The 24,672-nt window shown below is 38.5% G+C and overlaps 1 long non-coding RNA gene across 3 annotated transcripts; it reads right to left on the bottom strand.

Moving 5' to 3' along the window:
• LOC118270665 (uncharacterized) lies at positions 1-21,616 on the bottom strand. Of its 3 annotated transcripts, XR_007705884.1 has the most exons (6): positions 21,430-21,616; positions 20,313-20,870; positions 19,023-19,775; positions 9,756-11,389; positions 3,888-4,558; positions 1-2,629 (listed from the first exon to the last, which is right to left on the bottom strand). It is a non-coding gene; the product is annotated as an uncharacterized LOC118270665 (long non-coding RNA). The 3 variants fall into 3 exon arrangements; XR_007705882.1 differs by lacking the exons at positions 9,756-11,389; positions 19,023-19,775; positions 20,313-20,870; positions 21,430-21,616 and adding exons at positions 7,178-7,733; positions 14,939-15,796 and having other exon boundaries at positions 3,888-6,848; XR_007705883.1 differs by lacking the exons at positions 9,756-11,389; positions 19,023-19,775; positions 20,313-20,870; positions 21,430-21,616 and adding exons at positions 7,178-7,733; positions 9,101-9,706 and having other exon boundaries at positions 3,888-6,848.
• Between the last annotated feature and the right edge of the window lie 3,056 nt (positions 21,617-24,672).

The raw sequence follows: 24,672 nt of genomic DNA, 5'->3' as shown, positions 1-24,672 counted from the left end.
TGACTAATTTCGTGAAATTTATAGGTACATCTTGAGTCCCTGTATCCTTTTTAGGGGTCTTAAAAGGATACAGGGTCCTTTTAAGACTCAGGGTCGATTAAGTTACCAAATTTCACCCGAATTGTTATAGGGGTCAGGTAGACAGATTTGTAGGTACGTAACGATTACAACGTAATATTATTATCTTGTATGAATATAGGTACTTACTTCCTGATATTAAAAAAGAACAATAATGTATTAGATTACTAATCAGATGAGGTATTCTTATACTTGACAGTATTGAACACCTGACAGCCGACCAAAGTGCGCACCAGACTAATACTTTGGCCTAAAAGAAAACTGACGTGAAACAAGGCTTGTGTTGTGTTTTGTCGTGGGAGATATTTTACCGTAGGTCCAATTCTCTCCCTCCGTAATATTCAAATCATTAATTGGCAAACCAGTTAACTCCTTGAGCAAAGTTTCAGGAGACACTTAAAACACTATCATACCTTTTGTTCCATACAAAAATAAAAAAAAAATTACAAAATGTGGAGTTGGCTGGTTTGCCAATTAAGGTATCGAAATGCCCATCCTCAAATCTCTTCTCCAAAAAAGCTGGTAAACAATTGTCTGTCTGGTGGGTTGCGTCGATTGGATACCATCAGCTGATAGCACTTAGCGTGTTGTTAAATGATTTATTTTTAGTGAAGTGCTCGCATCCATTATTAATTTATAGGTACATCTTCTTAGGTCCCTGTATCATTTTTGGGATCTTAAGTTACCTTTCATATTACCAACATTTATCCAAATCGTTACAGTGGTCAGGTAGACAGATATACAAGTACGTAACGATTACAATGTAATATTTTGTATGAATATAGGTACTTACGCCCTGATATAAAAAAATAGCAATATTTGTATTAGATTAGCAATCAGATGAGGTATTCTTAAAGTTGTAAACGTGCGAGCTAAGTGCGGGCCCAACCGGAGTGATACTTTGGCCTAACAGAAAACTGACGTGAAACAAGGTTCACCGTATGAATTAGGTTACCGGACGTCCATTTTTGCCCCGCCGTTCAAATTCAATCTTCAAATTCTTAAATCTCGACCCCAATAAAAAAACGGCATTGAAAATTCCTTCATTATTACATATATGTTTATGGATTTTTGAAGATATTGTTTATTTATTTTTAGTATAATACTACATACACTTCTGTTGCTGCGTATAATTCACCCAGGTGCCCATAGTGAATAGTAGTGTTTATAAATCTTTATTGAAAAACATAATAGACGCATTACTCGCTCCTACAATTTACGAAAGTTCTCCTCGGTTTCCCTAGGATTCCAACATCAGATTCTGACTTAGTGAAAATGGGATCCTCTTGGGAGTATGAACCACTTGAATAAGAAATAATTTTGAAAATTGATCTATAATTAATGGAGTAATCGGTGAATAAATAAATTATAACTGCCGAACATAGTAATTCCTCCTTTTTTTGAAGTCGTTAAAAAGGCGATGTTTCTGGTGTCCGTGGATTTGGGTGGCACCGATTGTTTACCATCAGCTGATCAGCATTATATCAAGATACAACGTAACATATTTAATGAATATAGGTACTTACGTCCTGGTATTAAAAAAAATAACAAACACAACAATACATATAGTATTAGATTTGCAACCAAAAAAGGTACTTATTCTTACAGTTGTGAACAGTATTGAGCAACCGACTGAACGCCGTATAAGTGCCGGCTCACCCGGAGTGATGCTTTGGCCTAACAGAAATCTGACGAGACTAAATAACGCCTATATTGTGTTTCGCCGAGTGGATTAGGTTACCGGAGACCCACGTCTCTCCCTGCGTAATCCCCAGTCCTCGAACCTTTACGCAAAAATCTTGTCACGCAATTATACCTTCTCTGGTGTTTCTGGTGTCAATGGGTATGGGTGGCGCCGAATGCTTGCCATCAGCTGATAGCACGTAGCGTATTGTTAAATCATTACTTTTACCGAAGTACTCGCATTCATTCCCTAATCCCGTGGTATAATCCCCTAATTTATAGGTACCTACATCTTGAGTCCCTGTATCCTTTTTTGGGGTTTTAAATTACCTGTCACATTAAATACTTTCACCCGAATCGTTATCTGTGGTCAGGTTGACAGATGTGTACTTTACATATTGTGATTATAACGTAAGATTAAAGATATATATACATAGATACTTACTTTCTAATGTTTCAATAAAAGAACAATATATTGCATTAGTAATCAGATGAAGTATTGTTACACTTGTGAACAACCGCCATAATAAGACTGACATGCCTTTTCTCGCATAGACATTCTCAAAGCAAATGAACGTTTTAAAATTAAATTTATAAGTGCCTTTTTTAGACCATAATATGGATATTTAAAATAACTAGAACAGACTGGAATACTCAGATTCAAAACAAATATGGCACTAGTCAGGCGAAAGATTCCAAAAAAATGCCGACGTGACCGGTGTCAGTATGCGCGTGGCTGGTACGGGACATGTCCTCCATTTATTTAAAGTCTTATTTAAAAAAAGAACAATAGTGGTTGCAGATTAGACATGTGTAGGTACGTAACGATTACAACGTAAGATCTTGTATTAATATAGGTACTTACAGGCTGATATTAAAAAAGAACAATACATGTATTAAATTAGCAATCAGATGAAGTACTCGTATTCTTACAGTTGTGAACAGTATTAAAGAACCGACATAAGTCCCGGCTCAACCTGAGTGATACTATGACCTAACAGAAAATTGACGTGAGACGACGCTTGTTTTGTGTTTGGTCGTGTGAATTAGGTTATCGGAGGTCCAGTTCTACCCTTCCGTTGTCTCCTAATCCCCAGTCCTTAAATCTCCTCACCAAGAAGGCTGGTTACACAATTTTAACGCCTCTAGTGTTTCTGGTGTTTATGGATATGGGTAGTACCGATTGGTAGCCATCACCCGATAGCAATTAGTGAGTTGTTAAATGATTTACTTTTAGTGAAGTGCTCGCATTCCTTCACTAATCCCTTGGAAGTTATAGGTACATCTTAGGTCCCTGTATCCTTTTTTGGGGTTTCATGTTACCTATCATATTACCAAAGGAGATGGCTAAATGGCTGACCTAGGCATAATAACAAGAATACGAATTTCACGCTAACCCGTATCATTTAAATATTCACTTATGAATTATTTTGTGTTTAACTAATTCTTATAACTTGGTGAACAAAAATTAACAAAAAATAAGTTTCATAATTGATTTTTTTCTGTTGTGGTTTGACATGACAACACGGAAGTAGGTACTGCAAGCTATTATTATGACATTAGTTTCCCCGAAAATCAAATCGAAATAATTAAACGAACATCAATTTTTAATAACGGTAATATAATGACTTTTTTCTGAAACCAAATAATTGTAAATGTTTTGATCGACACAAAATATATATTTTGTATAAGATTGCACAATCTTATTATATATTTTGTGTCTGTCCTTGGTTACTTTGTGTTCATTATCTAGTATAAGCAGAATTGTTTACCTATCTACCTCATATATAAATAACTTTCGGCTCAGGTTCATCAAAACGCCTTGGTAAAAGTTCAGAGCAATGTTATATTTTGAAGTTTTTGTAACGTTGTTTGACGTAGGAGCGCTACTTTATTTTCAGGATTGCGCAGATATGCCAAGTTTCTGGACCTTCTTAACTACAAAATATCAATCTTTAATTATGCGGCTTTATTTATTGCTAGGTACCATATTGATACATTATTTATTTGTACGGGTTACGACGTCCATACTTTGGTTTAGCCATGTCCTTTGATCCGAATAGTTATAGTGGTCAGGGAGACAGCTGTATACTTAATGATTATAAAATAAAATGAAGAAAACTTACTTTCTAATATTTCAATAAAATAACGATATATTGCATTAGTAATCAGATGAAGTATTGTTACAGTTATGAACAAACAACATAATGAGACTGATATGCCTTTTATTACATTGACACAATCATGCTCAAATCGAATAAAATAACTGTATAAAATGTAACTTTGACGTGTCATCAATTCCTTTTTGTACTAACTGATATTTCAAAAATACAGTACGGTTATTAGATTAGAGATATGTAGTGTAGGTACGTAACGATTACAACGTAAGATCTTGTATGAATACAGATACTTACTTCCTGATATTAAAAAAGAATAATACATGTATTAGATTACTAATCAGATGAGGTATTCTTACAGTTGTGAATAGTATTCAACAACCGACATTAGTGCCAGCTCAACCGGAGTGATACTATGACTTAACAGAAAACTGACGTGAAACATCGCTTGTGTTGGGTTTCGCCGTGTTAACTAGGTCATCGGAGGTCCAATTCTCCTCCTCCGTAATCTCCTAATCCCCAATCCTCAAATCTCTTCACCAAAAGGTTGATAACGCAATTGCTACGCCGGGTGACGTTTAGTGAAGTGCTCGCATTCATTCACTAAGCCTGTGGATTTTTTAGGTACATCTTAAATCTTACTACTTTTTTACTATACTTTTTTTTGGGGTCTTAGTTACCTATCAAATTACCAAATTTCACCCGAATCGTTACAAGGGCCAAGTAGACAGATTTGTAGGCATCGATTACAATGTCATATTTTGTATGAATATAGATACTTACTTCCTGATTTCAGAAAAAGAAAACAATATATGTATTAAATTAGCAATCAGATGAGGTATCCTTATAGTTTTGAACAGTATTGAACAACCGACAAGTGCCGGTTCAACCGATGCAGGATACTTTGGCCATTCAGGTAACTTTACTAACTTGCCCCCCCCCCTCCCGTAATCTCAAAATCCCCAAGTCTCAAATCTCTACCAAAATAGGCTGGCAGCGCAATTGTAACTCTCCTGGTGTTTCTAGTGTTCGTGGGTATAGTTGTCGTCGATTGCTTACCATCAGCCGATAGCACTTAGCGTATTGTTAAATCATTACTATTAGTGACGTGATCGCATTCATTCACTAATCCTGTGGATATCGGTACATCTTGAGTCCCTTTATCCTTATTTTGGGTCTCAACTGTCAAGTAGTAGTAAATTTGGTAATATGATAGATATTTTACCAAATTTCACCTAAATCGTTACAAGGGTCAGGTAGACAGATTTGTAGGTACGTAACGATTACAACGTAATTATCTTGTATGAATTTAGGTACTTACTTCCTGATATTAAAAAAGAACAATACATGTAATAAATTAGCAATTGGATGAAGTACTCGTATTCTTTACCGTTGTGAATAGTATTGAACAACCGAATGAACGGACCAATGTGCGGACCGCAGAAATACTTTGGCCAAATAGAAAACTGACGTGAAACAAGGCTTGTGTTGTGTGCCATGTGAGATATTTTACCGGAGGCCCAATTCTCTCCCTCCGTAATCTCCAAATCGATTCCTTAATTGGCAAACCAGCTAACTCCTTATGAGCGAATTTTACAGGGGACACATAAGACGTGCCATATTGTGCACCTCTGCTTACCCCTTCGGGGATTAAAGGCGTGACGACATATCATATTATTATTACACTTAAAACTCTATCATACTTTTTGTTCCATACGATGTTTTTGTTCCATGGGAAAAAAATTTTTTTTGACAAAATGTGGAGTTGACTGGTTTGCCAATTAAGGTATCGAAATGCCCAATCCTCAAATCTCTACCCCAAAAAGGCCGGTAAGCAATTGTTTGTCTGGTGGGTTGCGTCGATTGCGTACCATCAGCTGATAGCGTTTAGATGATTTACTTTTAGTGAAGTCCTCGCATTAATTTACTAATCGCGTGGAACGTATAGGTACATGGTCCAGTATCCTTTTTGCGATCTTAGGTTACCTATCATATTACTAAGATTTACCCAAATCGTTATAATGGTCAGGTAGACAGATGTGCAAATACGTAACGATTACAACGTAATATTTTGTTTGAATATAGGTACTTACGCCCTGATAATAAAAATTAGCAATATATGTATTAGATTAGCATTCAGATGAGGTATGATGAGGTATAACCGACTGAACCGACTTAAGTGCGGGCCCAACCGGAGTGATACTTTGCCCTAACATATAACTGACGTGATACAACGCTTGTGTTGTGTTTCACCGTATGGATTAGGAAACCGGACGTCCATTTTTGTCCCTCCGTAATCTTTAAATACTTAAACCTCGACCCTAATAAAAACACTGCATTGAAAAGGCTACTATTATTATACGTTTTTGGATTTGTGAAGTTCTTTTTTATTTTTTTTATCTTTAGTATAATACTACGAACACCTCTGTTGCTACTTATAATTCACATAGGTGCAACATTCTAATCAATACAAAGTAATCCAGCCCGAACACAAGGTAGTTACTGTACACTGTTGAGGAGTTCCCTTAACATTTACACATCTTCGTCATCAGACTCAACGCCAATCTCACTTCATCTAGGTGTAAAGTTCTTATCAACACAAAATAATCAAGTCCAAACACAATGAAGTTGTACACCGTTTAAGAGTCCTCTCGTCTGCCTCTAAACTCTATCCTCAAGTCGACTCCAGACCCATAATAAATTGTAGTGTTTATAAATCTTTATTGAAAAACATAATAGACGCATTACTCGCTCCTACAATTTTCGAAAGTTCTTCTCGGTTTCACTAAGATTCCAACATCAGATTCTGACGTAATGAAAATGGGATCCTCTCGGGAGTGTAATCTCTTGAATAAAAGAAAGGTGTTTCTGGTGTCCATGAATATGGGTGGCACCGATTGCTTACCATCAGCTGATAGCATTATATCAAGATACAACGTAATATCTTTAATAAATATAGGTACTTACTTCCTGATATTAAAAAATAACAATATATGTATTAGATTAGCAATCACAAGTTTCTGGTGTCCATGGGTATGGGTGGCGTCGAATGCTTACCATCAGCTGATAGCTCTTAGCGTATTGTCAAATTATTACTTTTAGTGAAATACTCGCATTCGTTAACTAATCCCGTGGAATTTATAGGTACATCTTGAGTCCCTGTATCCTTTTTTAGGGTTTTAAATTACCTGACATATAAACTAATTTCACCCGAATTGTTCCTGTAGTCAGGTAGACAGATGTATACTTTACATATGATTATAACCTAAGATTAAAGATACATATACATAGATACTTACTTTCTAGTATTTCAATATAAGAACAATATATTGCATTAGTAATCAGATGAAGTATTGTTACACTTGTGAACAACCACTATACTGAGACTCAAATGCCTTTTTTCTCATAGACACATTCTCAAAGCAAATGGACGTTTTAAAATTAAATTTACAACTGCTCTTTGTAGACCTCATTTATTTTTCCACCCACTCGACGTCAACCGATGTCTTGGCCCGCGGTAGGCCTGGCAGGCGATGGTCGACGAACTTATGAGAAGGATTGGCACCGAAACTATGTTAAGTGACGAGTAAAGAGAGAGGATGGATATTTAAAATAACTGGGATAGACTAGAATACTCAGAGTCAAAACAAATAAGACTCCAGCGCTAGTCAGGCGAAAGATTCCAGAAAAATTCCGACGTGACCGGTGTCAGCATGCGCGTGGCTGGTACGGGACATGTCCTCCATTTATTTAAAGTCTGATTTAAAATAAGAACAATAGTGGTAGCAGATTAGACATGTGTAGGTACGTAACGATTACACCGTAAGATCTTGTATTAATATAGGTACTTACAGGCTGATATTAAAAAAGAATAATACATGTATTAAATTAGCAATCAGATGAAGTACTCGTATTCTTACAGTTGTGAACAGTATAAAAGAACCGACATAAGTCCCGGCTCAACCTGAGTGATACTTTGACCTAACAGATAACGTGAGACGACGCTTGTTTTGTGTTTGGTCGTGTGAATTAGGTTATCGGAGGTCCAGTTTAGGGCTTCCAATCCCGCAGCCTAAATTCAATCTCGGTATTTGCGGGACTACAAATTTTAAATCCCGCGGGATCTCGGTATTTGCGGGATCCCGCATATTGAAAATATTCATATATAAATAAGGCAAATAAAACAATGAATTAATCAACTAACTCCGCATTTATTTTAATATTATTATAAGTATGAGATCAATCAAATTACACCGTTTATTCTTCACAAATACAGCAACAAATACTAAAAAAACATGAAATCTATCTTCTTCATAAAATACACCAAAAAAAATATATTGAAAAGTTGGTTTATTTATTTAGTTTGTCAGCTAAAGCTTTTAATTGAAAATGTTTGCGAAGGAAACACAACATATCTAAACTGTCATCTGCCGAACTGCTGCGTATTTTAGAAGCAATATAGCCAGCAGCAGAATGCTGCCCTAATGCCCTTTGGGCTTCCACACTTGTCGGCGGAATTCCTTTTAAGGCTTAATATGTAAATGTAAGATATTTTCCCATTGACCCCCCAGATTCATAGAGAGTCATTTCTTTTTTTATAATGGACTCAAGTGTATTAGCTCGAGATGGTGACGGGCAAAATACATTACATGCTGACGATATTATTATAGTTAACTCTTAACCTGTTGCAATGTAAGATCATGATCAGAACACGCATGCATGCACACGCATGTACGCTTTTTTCAGTCCCGCAAATCTCGCGGATCCCGCACCCGTAATCCCGCATCACGCGGAAAAGGATGCGGGATCCCGCAATACCGAGATCTCGGTATATCGAGATTGGAAGCCCTAGTTCAGTTCTACCCTTCCGTTGTTTCCTAATCCCCAGTCCTTAAACCTCCGCACCAAGAAGGCTGGTCACGCAATTTTAACGCCTCTAGTGTTTCTTGTGTTTATGGATATGGGTAGTACCGATTGGTAGCCATCACCCGATAGCACTAAGTGAGTTGTTAAATGATTTACTTTTAGTGAAGTGCTCGCATTCCTTCACTAAACCCTTGGAACTTATAGGTACATATTAGGTCCATGTATCCTTTTTTGGGGTCTCATGTTACCTATCGTATTACCAAATTTGATCCGAATAGTTATAGTGGTCAGGGAGACAGCTGTATACTTAATGATTATAACATAAAATTAAAAAATAGATATACATAGATACTTACTTTCTAATGTTTCAATAAAAGAACGATATATTGCATTAGTAATCAGATGAAGTATTGTTACAGTTATGAACAAACAACATAATGAGACACATATGCCTTTTATCACATAGACACAATCATGCTCAAATCGAATAATAACTTTGACGCGTCATCAATTCCTTTTTGTACTAACTGATATTTCAAAAATACAGTAGGGTTATTAGATTAGAGATATGTAGTGTAGGTACATAACAATTACAACGTAAGATCTTGTATGAACATAGATACTTACTTCCTGATATTAAAAAAGAACAATACATGTATTAGATTACTAATCAGATGAGGTATTCTTACAGTTGTGAATAGTATTCAACAACCGATATTAGTGCCAGCTCAACCGGAGTGATACTATGACTTAACAGAAAACTGACGTGAAACATCGCTTGTGTTGGGTTTCGCCGTGTTAACTAGGTCATCGGAGGTCCAATTCTCCTCCTCCGTAATCTCCTAATCCCCAATCCTCAAATCTCTTCACCAAAAGGTTCATAACGCAATTGATACCCCGGGTGGCGTTTAGTAAAGTGCTCACATTCATTCACTAAGCCTGTGGATTTTTTAGGTACATCTTAAATCTTACTACTTTTTTACTATACTTTTTTTTGGGGTCTTAAGTTACCTATCAAATTGCCAAATTTCACCCGAACCGTTACAAGGGCCAAGTAGACAGATTTGTAGACAACGATTACAATGTAATATTTTGTATGAATATAGGTACTTACTTCCTGATTTCAGAAAAAGAAAACAATATATGTATTAAATTAGCAATCAGATGAGGTATCCTTATAGTTTTGAACAGTATTGAACAACCGACAAGTGCCGGCTCAACCGATGCAGGATACTTTGGCCATTCAGGTAACTTACTAACTTGCCCCCCCCCCCCCGTAATCTCAAAATCCCCAAGTCTCTAATCTCTACCAAAATAGGCTGGCAACGCAATTGTAACTCTCCTGGTGTTTCTCCTGTTTCTTAGTGGGTATAGTTGTAGTCGATTGCTTACCATCAGCCGATAGCACTTAGCGTATTGTTAAATCATTACTATTAGTGACGTGGTCGCATTCATTCCCTAATCCTGTGGATATCGGTACATCTTCAGTCCCTATCCTTATTTTGGGTCTCAACTGTCAAGTAGTAGTAAATTTGGTAATATGATAGATATATTACCAAATTTCACCTAAATCGTTACAAGGGTCAGGTAGACAGATTTGTAGGTACGTAACGATTACAACGTAATTATCTTGTATGAATTTAGGTACTTACTTCCTGATATTAAAAAAGAACAATACATGTAATAAATTAGCAATTAGATGAAGTACTCGTATTCTTTACCGTTGTGAATAGTATTGAACAACCGAATGAACGGACCAATGTGCGGACCGCAGAAATACTTTGGCCAAATAGAAAACTGACGTGAAACAAGGCTTGTGTTGTGTGCCATGTGAGATATTTTACCGGAGGCCCAATTCTCTCCCTCCGTAATCTCCAAATCGATTCCTTAATTGGCAAACCAGCTAACTACTTATGAGCGAATTTTACAGGGGACACTTAAGACGTGCCATATTGTGCACCTCTGCTTACCCCTTCGGGGATTAAAGGCGTGACGACATATCATATTATTATTACACTTAAAACTCTATCATACTTTTTGTTCCATACGATGTTTTTGTTCCATGGGAAAAAATTTTTTTTTGACAAAATGTGGAATTGGCTGGTTTGCCAATTAAGGTATCGAAATGCCCAATCCTCAAATCTCTTCTCCAAAAAGGCCGGTAAGTAATTGTTTGTCTGGTGGGTTGCGTCGATTGCGTACCATCAGCTGATAGCGTTTAGATGATTTACTTTTAGTGAAGTCCTCGCATTAATTCATTAATCCCGTGGAATGTATAGGTACATGGTCCAGTATCCTTTTTGCGATCTTAGGTTACTTATCATATTACTAAAATTTACCCAAATCGTTATAATGGTCAGGTAGACAGATGTGCAAATACGTAACGATTACAACGTAATATTTTGTTTGAATATAGGTACTTACGCCCTGATAATAAAAATTAGCAATATATGTATTAGATTAGCATTCAGATGAGGTATGATGAGGTATAACCGACTGAACCGACTTAAGTGCGGGCCCAACCGGAGTGATACTTTGCCCTAACATATAACTGACGTGATACAACGCTTGTGTTGTGTTTCACCGTATGGATTAGGAAACCGGACGTCTATTTTTGTCCCTCCGTAATCTTTAAATACTTAAACCTCGACCCTAATAAAAACACTGCATTGAAAAGGCTACTATTATTATACGTTTTTGGATTTTTGAAGTTTTTTTTTTTTTATCTTTAGTATAATACTACGAACACCTCTGTTGCTACTTATAATTCACATAGGTGCAACATTCTAATCAATACAAAGTAATCCAGCCCGAACACAAGGTAGTTACTGTACACTGTTGAGGAGTTCCCTTAACATTTACACATCTTCGTCATCGACTCAGTGATCAACTGGGCGGCAATAAACTGGGCCACGTGGACCAGTTGTACAAAATTAATTATGCCTACTATTTTTGTGGCCAACTGGGCCGAACGCACTTTGGTCTCGCGGACAAGATTTTATTATTTAATTTGCTGTGGTTAAGTGGGCCGAAAGTATCCAATACAGGCAGATACAGAGTGTTTCAGTAATTTCAAATATTTACCTTGTGGGTACCATTTTGTTTTACTTATATACAGTATCTACAGCCGTTACGAAAGTAAAGTGCGCTTTCAGCGCAGCGCCGACACTACTGGACAAGCACTGGCCAGTAGTCCATCGCAGCATCATCAATTTATTTCTGCCTCAGGCTGGATGGTGTGCGTTGATTTGCGGTGGTTTGTGATAGGAGGTAGCGGTTGGCGATTGTCTTTTTTGAAGTTAAAAGAGATTGATGTTTCATAATACGTAACGTTATACCTGTTATAGCTTAAGGTAGTGGTTCCCAACCGGTGGTCCGCAGAGAACAAAATATAACGACAACAAAATATAAAGAAACGCACAAGACAAAGGAAGAAAGCGCACTTTACTTTCGTAACGGCTGTAGATACTGTATATAAGTAAAACAAAATGGTACCCACAAGGTAAATATTTGAAATTACTGAAACACTCTGTATCTGCCTGTATTGGATACTTTCGGCCCACTTAACCACAGCAAATTAAATAATAAAATCTTGTCCGCGAGACCAAAGTGCGTTCGGCCCAGTTGGCCACAAAAATAGTAGGCATAATTAATTTTGTACAACTGGTCCACGTGGCCCAGTTTATTGCCGCCCAGTTGATCACTGAGTCTCGTCATCAGACTCAACGCCAATCTCACTTCATCTAGGTGTAAAGTTCTTATCAACACAAAATAATCAAGTCCAAACACAATGAAGTTACTGTACACCGTTTAAGAGTCCTCTCGTCTGCCTCTATCATCAATTCGACTCCAGACCCATAATAAATTGTAGTGTTTATAAATCTTTATTGAAAAACATAATAGACGCATTACTCGCTCCTCCAATTTTCGAAAGTTCTTCTCGGTTTCACTAAGATTCCATCATCAGATTCTGATGTAATGAAAATGGGATCCTCTCGGGAGTATAATCTCTTGAATAAAAAAAAAGGTGTTTCTGGTGTCCATGAATATGGGTGGCACCGATTGCTTACCATCAGCTGATAGCATTATATCAAGATACAACGTAATATCTTTAATAAATATAGGTACTTACTTCCTGATATTAAAAAATAACAATATATGTATTAGATTAGCAATCAGAAAAGGTATTCTTACAGTTGTGAACAGTATTGAACAACCGGCTGAACGCCGTATAAGTGCCGGCTCAACCGGAGTGATGCTTTGGTCGAACAAAAATTTGACGAACAAGAACGCCTGTGTTGTGTTTCGCCGAGTGAATTAGGTTACCGGAGACCCACGTCTCTCCCTCCGTAATCCTCAGTCCTCGAATCTTTACCCAAAAAGGCTTGTCACGCAATTGTACATTGTCTGGTGTTTCTGGTGTCCATGGGTATGGGTGGCGCCGAATGCTTACGATCAGCTGATAGCACTTAGCGTATTACTTTTAGTGAAGTACTCGCATTCATTCACTAATCCCGTGGAATGACTGCACGGTTGGTGCGGTGGCTGGGCAACTGGCTGCCGCGCAACGGGTAGCGGGTTCGATTCCCGCACGGAGCAACTCTTTGTGTGATCCACAAATTGTTGTTTCGGGTCTGGGTGTCATGTGTATGTGAACTTGTATGTTTGTAAACGCACCCACGACACAGGAGAAAATCCTAATGTGGGGCAACGTTTTTTTACAAAAAAAAAAAAAAAAAAAAAAAAAATTTATAGGTACATCTTGAGTCCCTGTATCCTTTTTTGGGGTTTTAAGTTAACTGTCATATTAACTAATTTCACCCGAATCGTTCCTGTGGTCAGGTAGACAGATGTGTACTTTGCATATGACTATAACGTAAGATTAAATATAGATACATAGGTACTTACTTTCTGATGTTTTAATATATGAACAAAATATTGCATTAGTAATCAGATGAAGTATTGTTACACTTGTGAACAACCACCATAATGAGACTCAAATGCGTTTTCTCGCATAGACAAATTCTCAAAGCAAATAAACGTTTTAAAATTGAATTTATTGGTGCCTTTTTTAGACTTCATATATTTTTCCACCCATTCGACGTCAACCGATGTCTTGGCCCGCAGTAGGCCTTTTTTTGAGTTTTTGTGGGGGGATAATCATCCAATGACTTCTCCCGCCTTGGGTAAGGCGGGAGAGAGAGTCAGACTCTTACTGACTAAAAACCACCCCGTTCCTTCTCCTGCTTTGAGCCGGAGCCCCGGTAACCTTTAACGTATCGTCACGCGATCGCCCGTGGTAGGCCTGGCAGGCGATGGGAGACGAACGTATGAGAAGGATTGGCACCGAAACTATGTTAAGTGACGAGTAAAAAGAGAGACTTTGCAATTGGAGTACCATAATATGGATATTTAAAATAACTGGGATAGACTGGAATACTCAGAGTCAAAACAAATAAGTCGCCAGCACTAGGCAGGCGAAAGATTCCAGAAAAATGCCGACGTGACCGGTGTCAGCATGCGCGTGGCTGGTACGGGACATGTCCTCCATTTATTTAAAGTCTGATTTAAAAAAAGAACAATAGTGGTAGCAGATTAGACATGTGTAGGTACGTAACGATTACAACGTAAGATCTTGTATTAATATAGGTACTTACAGGCTGATATTAAAAAAGAACAATACATGTATTAAATTAGCAATCAGATGAAGTACTCGTATTGTTACAGTTGTGAATAGTATTAAAGAACCGACATAAGTCCCGGCTCAAGCTGAGTGATACTATAGCCTAACAGAACATTGACGTGAGACGACGCTTGTTTTGTGTTTTGTTGTGTGAATTAGGTTATCGGAGGTCCAATTCTCCCCTCCCGTAGTCTCCTAATCCCCAGTCCTTATATCTCCTCACCAAGAAGGCTGGTAACGCAAGTTTAACGCCTCTAGTGTTTCTGGTGTTTATGGATATGGGTAGTACCGATTGGTAGCCATCAGCCGATAGCAATTAGTGTGTTATTAAATGATTTACTTTTAGTGAACGGCTCGCATTCATTTATTAAGGTTGAAATTTATAGGTACATCTTAGGTCCCTGTATCCTTTTTTGGGGTCTCATGTTACCAAATTTGATCCGAATATTTATAGTGGTCAGGGAGACAGCTGTATACTTAATGATTATAAAATAAAATAAAGAAAACTTACTTTCTAATGTTTCAATAAAAGAACGATATATTGCATTAATAACAGATGAAGTATTGTTACAGTTATGAACAAACAACGTAATGAGACTGATATGCCTTTTATCACATAGACACAATCATGCTCAAATCTAATAATATAACTGTATAAAATGTAACTTTGACGCGTCATCAATTCCTTTTTGCATTAACTGATATTTCAAAAATACAGTACGGTTATTAGATTAGAGATATGTAGGTACGTAACGATTACAACGTAAGATGTTGTATGAATACAGATACTTACTTCCTGATATTAAAAAAGAATAATACATGTATTAGATTACTAATCAGATGAGGTATTCTTACAGTTGTGAATAGTATTTAACAACCGACATTAGTGCCAGCTCAACCGGAGGCATACTATGACTTAACAGAAAACTGACGTGAAACATCGCTTGTGTTGAGCTTTGCTGTGTGAATTAGGTCATCGGAGGCCTAATTCTCCCCCTCCTTATTCTCCTAATCCCCAATCCTCAAATCTCTTCACCAAAAGGTTGATAACGCAATGGCTACACCGGGTGGCGTCTTAAGTTACCGATCAAATTACCAAATTTCAAATGAATCGTTACAAGGGCCAGGTAGACAGATTTGTAGGCAACGATTACAATGCAATATAGGTACTTACTTCCTGATATTAAAAAAAAAAACAATACATGTATTAGATTAGTAATCAGATTGGGTATTCTTATAGTTGTGAACAGTATTGAACGACCGACAAGTGCTGGCTCAACTGGTGCAGAATACTTTGGCCTATAAGGAAACTTACGAGAAACAACGCTTGTGTTGTGTCCTTAGTCATTATTTTACCAAAGGCCTAATTCTGCGCTAAAATAGGCTAATCCTAAAATAGGCTGACAACGCAATTGTAACTCTTCTCGTGTTTCTAGTCTTCGATTGACCATCATCCGAAAGCACTTAGCGTATTGTTAAATCATTACTTTTAGTGAATTGCTTGCATTCACTTGCTAATCCCGTGGAATTTATAGGTACATCTTAAGTCCCTGTATCCTCTTTAGGGGCCTTAAGTTACTTATCATATTACTAAATTTTACTCGAATCGTGATCGAACTTGGCGAATATAATATGTATTAGATTAGCAATCAGATGAAATATTCTTATACTTGTGAACAGTATTGAACAACTGACTGAGCCGTCTTAAGTGCGCGCTCAGATGGAGTGATACTTTGGCCGATCGAAAAATGATGTGAAGCAACCCAACATCTACGCAGCTGCCCGTAGACAAATAGAACGTGTAACAGCGTCTCGCGCCGGCAAGTGCGCGTGATTCTAGGCAGAGGGCGCGATGGGCGTGAAACTCAGTCGCCAGGAGCAGCGCGTCGTGTGTCACGGAATACTGTTCAAGAATATGAGCGTCTAGCATGACTTGAAACTAGTCGAGTTCTTCGTCAAAAAGTTAGCCACTGTTAAGTGGTCATGTTCAAGTTAGCAGATATGTTAACGATTACAACGTAATGGCTTGATATAAATATAGATACTTACGCCCTAAATATTAAAAAAGAACAATATATGTATTAGATTACCAATCAGATGAAGTATTCTATGACTGTATACTGTATACTATGACTTAACAGAAAAATGTCGTGAAACATCGCTTGTGGTAGATTTCGCCGTGTGAATTAGGTTATCGGAGTAATCCGATAATCTCCGTTATCGCCTAATCCCCAATCCTCAAATCTCTTCACCAAAAGGTTGATAACGCAATTGCTACACCGGGTGGCGTTTAGTGGAGTGCTCGCATTCATTCACTAAGCCTGTGGAATTTATAGGTACATCTTAAATCCCTGTATACTTTTTTTGGGGTCTTAAGTTACCTATCAAATTGCCAAATTTCACCCGAACCGTTACAAGGGCCAGGTAGACAGATTTGTAGACAACGATTACAACGTAATATTTTGTATAAATATAGATACTTACTTCCTGATTTTAAAAAAGAACAATATATGTATTAAATTGGCAATCAGATGAGGTATTCTTATAGTTATGAACAGTATTGAACAACCGCAAAGTACCGGCTCAACCGGTGCGGGATACTTTGGCCATTCAGGTAACTTACTAACGGGAGGGGGGGGGGGGGCTCCCGTTATCTCAAAATTCCCAAGTCTTAAATCTCTACCAAAATAGGCTGGCAACGCAATTGTAACTCTTCTGGTGTTTCCAGTGTTCGTGGGCATAGGTGTCGTCGATTGCTTACCATCAGCTGATAGCACTTAGCGTATTGTTAATTGTCATTAATTGTCATTACTTTTAGTGAAGTGCTTGCATTCACTTGTTAATCCCGTGGAATTTATAGGTACATCTGAAGTCCCTGTATGCTGTTTTTGGCGTCTTAAGTCACCTTTCATATTACCAAATTTCACCCGAATCTTTACAAGGGTCAGACAAATTTGTAGGTACGTAACGATTGCAATGTAATATCATGTATGAATTTAAGTACTTACTTCCTGATATTAAAAAACAACAATAAATGTAATAAATTAGCAATTAGATGAAGTACTCGTATTCTTACCGTTGTGAATAGTATTGAACAACCGAATGAACGGACCAAATTGCGGACCGCAGAAATACTATGGCCAAACAGAAAACTGACGTGAAACAAGGCTTGTGTTGTGTGCCATGTGAAATATTTTACTGGAGGCCCAATTCTCTCCCTCCGTAATCTCCAAATCGATTCGAGTTAACTCCTTATGAGCAAATTTTTCAGGAGACACTTTAAACTTTAACATACTTTTTGTTGTTGTTAGTAGATGGCGCAGAAATAGAATACGTCCAGGAATACATCTATTTGGGCCGTCTAGTCTCTTTCCAGGCGAGACAAGAAAGAGAAGTTGCTAGACGCACCGAAAACGCCTGGAAGAGCTATTGGACCTAATGAAAGGAAACCTTCCATTAGCACTTAAGAAGAAACTCATGGACGTCTGTATTCTGCCTATCCTAACCCATGGCGCTCAAACTTGGTCTTTGACACAACATCAGAAGTCCAGACTCAAGGTTTGCCAGCGGGCCATGGAACGCAGTATCTTATCTATCTTAGGAGTTCGACTGTCGGATAGACTAAGAAACACCACGCTGCGCTCCATGACTAAAATCATCGACGTTAGTCGTAAAGCCGCCAGCTTGAAGTGGAATTGGGCTGGTCACGTTTGCTGCATGTCAGACGAGCGGTGGGCAAAACCCACTACTGAGTGGAGTCCGCTCAACGTCCACAGACGTCGCGGCAGGCCCAAAGGAGATGGCGGGACGAACTCAACAGCTATGACAAGGATTGGCCGCAAAAAGCTTTAAACAGAGAGGAGTGGAAGGAAGTTAGGGAGGCCTTTGCCCTGCAGTGGGACGAACATGGGTGAAATCTAAAAATCTAAATTCTTTTTGTTCCATACGATGTTTTTGTTCTATGCGAAAATAAACATTTTTGATAAAAGTGGAGTTGGCTGGTTTGCCAATTAAGGTATCGAAATGCCCAATCCTCAAATCGATACCCCAAAAAGGCCGGTAAGCAATTGTAACTCCTCTGGTGTTCTGGTGTCTATGAGTAGTTTGTCTGGTGGGTTGCGTCGATTGCTTACCATTAGCTGATAGCACTTAGCGTGTTGTTAAATGATTTACTTTTTCTCGCATTTATTAATTAATCCTGTGGAATTTATAGGTACATCGTCCTGTATCCTTTTTGCGATCTTAGGTTACCTATCATATTACTTACATTTACCCAAATCGTTATAGTGGTCCGGTAGACATATGTGTAAATACGTAACGATTACAATATAATATATTGTATGAATATAGGTACTTACGCCCTGATATTAAAAAATAGCAATATATGTATTAGATTAGCATTCAGATGAGGTATTCTTAAAGTTAAGAACAGTATTGAACAACCGACTGAACCGACTTAAGTGCGGGCCCAACCGGAGTGATACTTTGCCCTAACATATAACTGACGTGATACAACGCTTGTGTTGTGTTTCACCGTATGGATTAGGAAACCGGACGTCCATTTTTGTACCTCCGTAAACTTTAAATACTTAAACGTCGACCCTAATAAAAACACTGCATTGAAAAGGCTACTATTATTATACGTTTTTGGATTTTTGAAGTTCTTTTTTATTTTTTTATCTTTAGTATAATACTACGAATACCTCTGTTGCTACTTATAATTCACATAGGTGCAACATTCTAATCAATACAAAGTAATCCAGCCCGAACACAAGGTAGTTACTGTACACTGTTGAGGAGTTCCCTTAACAATTACACATCTTCGTCATCAGACTCAACGCCAATCTCACTTCATCTAGGTGTAAAGTTCTTATCAACACAAAATAATCAAGCCCAAACACAATTAAGTTACTGTACGCCGTTTAAGAGTCCCCTTGTCTGCCTGTAAACTCCATCATCAAGTCGACTCCAGACCCATAATAAATTGTAGTGTTTATAAATCTTTATTGAAAAACATAATAGACGCATTACTCGCTCCTCCAATTTTCGAAAGTTCTTCTCGGTTTTACTAGGATTTCATCATCAGATTCTGACTTAGTGAAAATGGGATCCTCTCAGGAGTAATAACCTCTTGAATAAAAAATAATTTTGAAAACCGGTCTACAATTGATGGAGTAATCAGTGAATAAATAAAAAATAACTACCGAACATAGTAATTCATCCTTTTAATAATTCCTCTGGAGTTTCTGGTGTCCATGGATATAGGTGGCGCCGATGGCTTACCATCTGCTGATAGCATTATACGAAAATACAACGTAATATCTTGTAAAAATATAGGTACTTACTTCCTGATATTAAAAAATAACAATATATGTATTAGATCAGAAAAGGTATTCTTACAGTTGTGAATAGTATTGAACAACCGACTGAACGCCGTATAAGTGCCGGCTCAACCGGAGTGATGCTTTGGTCGAACAGAAATCTGACGAGCAAGGACGCCTGTGTTGTGTTTCACCGAGTGAATTAGGTTACCGGAGGCCCAAGTTTCTCCCTGCGTAATCCCCAGCCCTCGAATCTGTACCTAAAAAGGCTTGTCACGCAATTATACCTTCTCTGGTGTCCATGGGTATGGGTGGCGCCGAATGCTTGGCATCAGCTGATAGCACTTAGCGTATTGTTAAATCATTACTTTTAGTGAAGTACTCGCATTCATTCACTAAACCCGTGGAATTTATAGGTACATATTGAGTCCCTATCCTTTTTGGGGTAATAATTTACCTGTCATATTAACAAATTTCACCCGAATCTTTGCTGTCGTCAAGTAGACAGATGTGTTCTTTATGATTATAACATATGATTAAATATAGATGTACATAGGTACTTACTTTCTAATGTAATTTAATATATGAACAAAATATTGCATTAGTAATCAGATGAAGTATTGTTACACTTGTGAACAACCGCCATAATGAGACTCAAATGCGTTTTCTCGCAGAGACAAATTCTCAAAGCAAATGGACGTTTTAAAATTAAATTTACAACTGCTCTTTGTAGACCTCATTTATTTTTCCACCCACTCGACGTCAACCGATGTCTTGGCCCGCGGTAGGCCTGGCAGGCGATGGGAAACGAACTTATGAGAAGGATTGGCACCGAAACTATGTTAAGTGACGAGTAAAGAGAGAGGATGGATATTTAAAATAACTGGGATAGACTAGAATACTCAGAGTCAAAACAAATAAGACTCCAGCGCTAGTCAGGCGAAAGATTCCAGAAAAATGCCGACGTGACCGGTGTCAGCATGCGCGTGGCTGGTACGGGACATGTCCTCCATTTATTTAAAGTCTTATTTAAAATAAGAACAATAGTGGTAGCAGATTAGACATGTGTAGGTACGTAACGATTACACCGTAAGATCTTGTATTAATATTGGTACTTACAGGCTGATATTAAAAAAGAATAATACATGTATTAAATTAGCAATCAGATGAAGTACTCGTATTCTTACAGTTGTGAACAGTATTAAAGAACCGACATAAGTCCCGGCTCAACCTGAGTGATACTTTGACCTAACAGATAACGTGAGACGACGCTTGTTTTGTGTTTGGTCGTGTGAATTAGGTTATCGGAGGTCCAGTTCTCCCCTTCCGTAGTCTCCTAATCCCCAGTCCTTAAATCTCCTCACCAAGAAGGCTGGTAACGCAATTTTAACGCCTCTAGTGTTTCTGGTGTTTATGGATATGGGTAGTACCGATTGGTAGCCATCAGCCGATAGCAATTAGTGAGTTGTTAAATGATTTACTTTTAGTGAAGTGCTCGCATTCCTTCACTAAACCCTTGGAACTTATAGGTACATATTAGGTCCATGTATCCTTTTTTGAGGTCTCATGTTACCTATCGTATTACCAAATTTCATCCGAATAGTTATAGTGATCAGGAAGACAGCTGTTTACTTAATGATTATAACATAAAATTAAGAAAAAGATATACATAGATACTTACTTTCTAATGTTTCAATAACGATATATTGCATTAGTAATCAGATAAAGTATTGTTAACAATAGTCAGTTAACTATGAACAAACAACATAATGAGAGAGATATGCCTTTTATCACATAGACACAATCATGCTCAAATCTAATAATATAAGTATGTATTTAAAATGTAACAAAAAAAAATACAGATCAGATTATCAGATTACAGATATGTAGGTACATAACGATTACAACGTAATATCTTGTATGAATATAGATACTTACTTCCTGATATTAAAAAATAACAATACATGTATTAGATTACTAATCAGATGAGGTATTCTTACAGTTGTGAATAGTATTCAACAACCGACATTAGTGCCAGCTCAACCGGAGTGATACTAGGAATTAACAGAAAACTGACGTGAAACATCGCTTGTGTTGAGTTTTGCTGTGTGAATTAGGTCATCGGAGGCCCAATTCTCCCCCTCCTTATTCTCCTAATCCCCAATCCTCAAATCTCTTCACCAAAAGGTTGATAACGCAATGGCTACACCGGGTGGCGTCTTAAGTTACCGATCAAATTACCAAATTTCAAATGAATCGTTACAAGGGCCAGGTAGACAGATTTGTAGGCAACGATTACAATGTAATATTTTGAATGAATATAAGTACTTACGTCCTGATTAAAAAAAACAATATGTGTATTAGATTAACAATCAGACGAGGTATTCTAATAGTTGTGAACAGTATTGAACAACCGATTGAACCGACATAAGTGCTGACTAAACCGGAGTAGTATTTTGGCCGAATAGAAAACTGACGAGAAGCAACGCTTGTGTTGTGTTTCGCCGTGTGAATTAGAATAACGGAGGCCCAATTCTCCCACAACGTCATCTCCAAGTCTACCATAAAACGGCTGGTAACGCAATTGTAAGTCTTCCGGTGTTTCTGGGTATGGGTGGTGCCGATTGCTTACCATCACTTACTTCCTGATATTAAAAAAAAAAAACAATACATGTATTAGATTAGTAATCAGATGAGGTATTCTTATAGTTGTGAACAGTATTGAACGACCGACAAGTGCTGGATACTTTGGCGTATAAGTAAACTTAAGAGAAAAAACCTTTGTGTTGTGCCTCGCCGAGTAAATTAGTTTACCAGAGGCCTAATTCTGTCCCCCCCCCCCCCTTAATCCCAAAATAGCCTGACAACGCAATTGTAACTCTTCTCGTGTTTCTAGTGTTCGTAGGTATAGTTGTCTTCGATTGACCATCATCCGATAGCATTTAGCGTATTGTTAAATCATTACTTTTAGTGAATTGCTTGCATTCACTTGCTAATCCCGTCGAATTTATAGGTACATCTTAAGTCCCTGTATCCTCTTTAGGGGCCTTAAGTTACTTATCATATTACTAAATTTCACTCGAATCGTGATCGAACTTGGCCACTGTTAAGTGGTCATGTTCAAGTTGGCAGATGTGTTAACGATTACAACGTAATGGCTTGTATGAATATAGATACTTACGCCCTGATATTAAAAAAGAACAATATATGTATTAGATTAGCAATCAGATGAAATATTCTTATACTTGTGAACAGTATTGAACAACTGACTGAGCCGTCTTAAGAGTGATACTTTGGCCGATCGAAAAATGATGTGAAGCAACCCAACATCTACGCAGCTGCCGGTAGACAAATAGAACGTGTAACAGCGTCTCGCGCCGGCAAGTGCGCGTGATTCTAGGCAGAGGGCGCGATGAGGAGCAGCGCGTCGTGTGTCACGGAATACTGTTCAAGAATATGAGCGTCTAGCATGGCTTGAAACTAGTCGAGTTCCTCGTCAAAAAGTTACGTGAGTAAGCCGATACAGTAATAATTTAGCAACGTTTGTGTTGTGTTTTGCCGTGTGAATTTGGTTACCGGAGGCCCAATTCTCCCTCTCTGTCATTTCCAATCCACAAATCTCTACCCTACAGTATCTGGTAACGCAATTGTAACTCTTCTGGTGTTTCTGGTGTCCAAACTCAAACTCAAAATATTTATTTGCATGTTAAAGTATTACACAGGTCTTAATTTAAATATTATGTACAGCTTAACGGCCATGTCCATCGGAATTGGTGGCGCCGATTGCTTACCATCAGATGATAGTATTTAGGGGTATTTAGGGGTGTAAGGGGTGAACTACCACCATTTTGCCCAAATGCCAACCTCACCTGCCCGTGGTGCATCCTGCCGATTAGCAAACGAGGCTCTGGCGACCGACTGATGGCGGGATAACCATCACTACTAAGGCGTAAACTAAATTACAGGCCAGTGATGGGCAGCAGCATCACTGGTGCGAGAAGTTTACACCCTGCGATCGCCAACCCGCCTGCCCAGCGTGGCGATTACGGGCAACTCCCCCCAATGTTAAAAAGAACAAGGCCGCGGCCCCTAGTTCCCGGCGGCCCCGCTAGGCCTGGCCACGGTGGCGGTCATGGTAGCGGCGGGGCAGGGGTGCGAAGAATCCCCGGGTTATGGGAGGCCACCAAAACAAATTGACCCTGGCGACGTACAACGGACGCACACTAAGGCTTGACTCGCATCTGGCGCAACTGGAGGTGGAGCTTGGGAAGATTAGGTGGCACGTTCTGGGGTTAAGCGAAGTCCGAAGAGAGGGGAGGACACCGTAACCCTAGAGTCCGGCCACCTAATGTACTTCCGAGAGGAGACCAACAATCCCAAGGTGGCGTCGGGTTTCTGGTCAATAAGTCTCTCTCTGATAACGTTGTGGAAATATCTAGTGTGTCGAGCAGGGTAGCGTACCTCATTATCAAGATCACCGAGAGGTACAGCCTTAAGGTGGTGCAAGTGTACGCACCGACCTCGGCACATTCAGATGATGAGGTGGAGGAAATGTTCGATGACATATCGAGGGCCCTCCACTTCACTACTAAGACCCACTACAATGTTGTCATGGGAGACTTTAACGCTAAAGTGGGAGTACAGAATTGCAGTGAATCGGTAGTAGGATCCCATGGTTTTGGAGCCAGAAACCATAGGGGGCGGATGCTGGTCAACTTCCTCGAAAGGGAGGGGCTGTTCTTGATGAACTCGTTTTTCAAAAAGCAGCCTCAAAGGAAGTGGACCTGGCGGAGCCCCGACACTATGACAAAAAATGAGATCGACTTCATCATAGCGGACAGGCGATACATATTCAGAGATGTCTCCGTGATCAACAGGTTTAACACCGGCAGTGATCACAGACTTGTCCGAGGCACTCTGAATA

This window comes from Spodoptera frugiperda, chromosome 13, assembly GCF_023101765.2.
Source record: "Spodoptera frugiperda isolate SF20-4 chromosome 13, AGI-APGP_CSIRO_Sfru_2.0, whole genome shotgun sequence".
NCBI classification, from domain to species: domain Eukaryota; kingdom Metazoa; phylum Arthropoda; class Insecta; order Lepidoptera; family Noctuidae; genus Spodoptera; species Spodoptera frugiperda.
The sequence above is the reverse complement of the archived record's forward strand: the minus strand, read 5'-3'. Positions and strand labels throughout refer to the sequence as shown.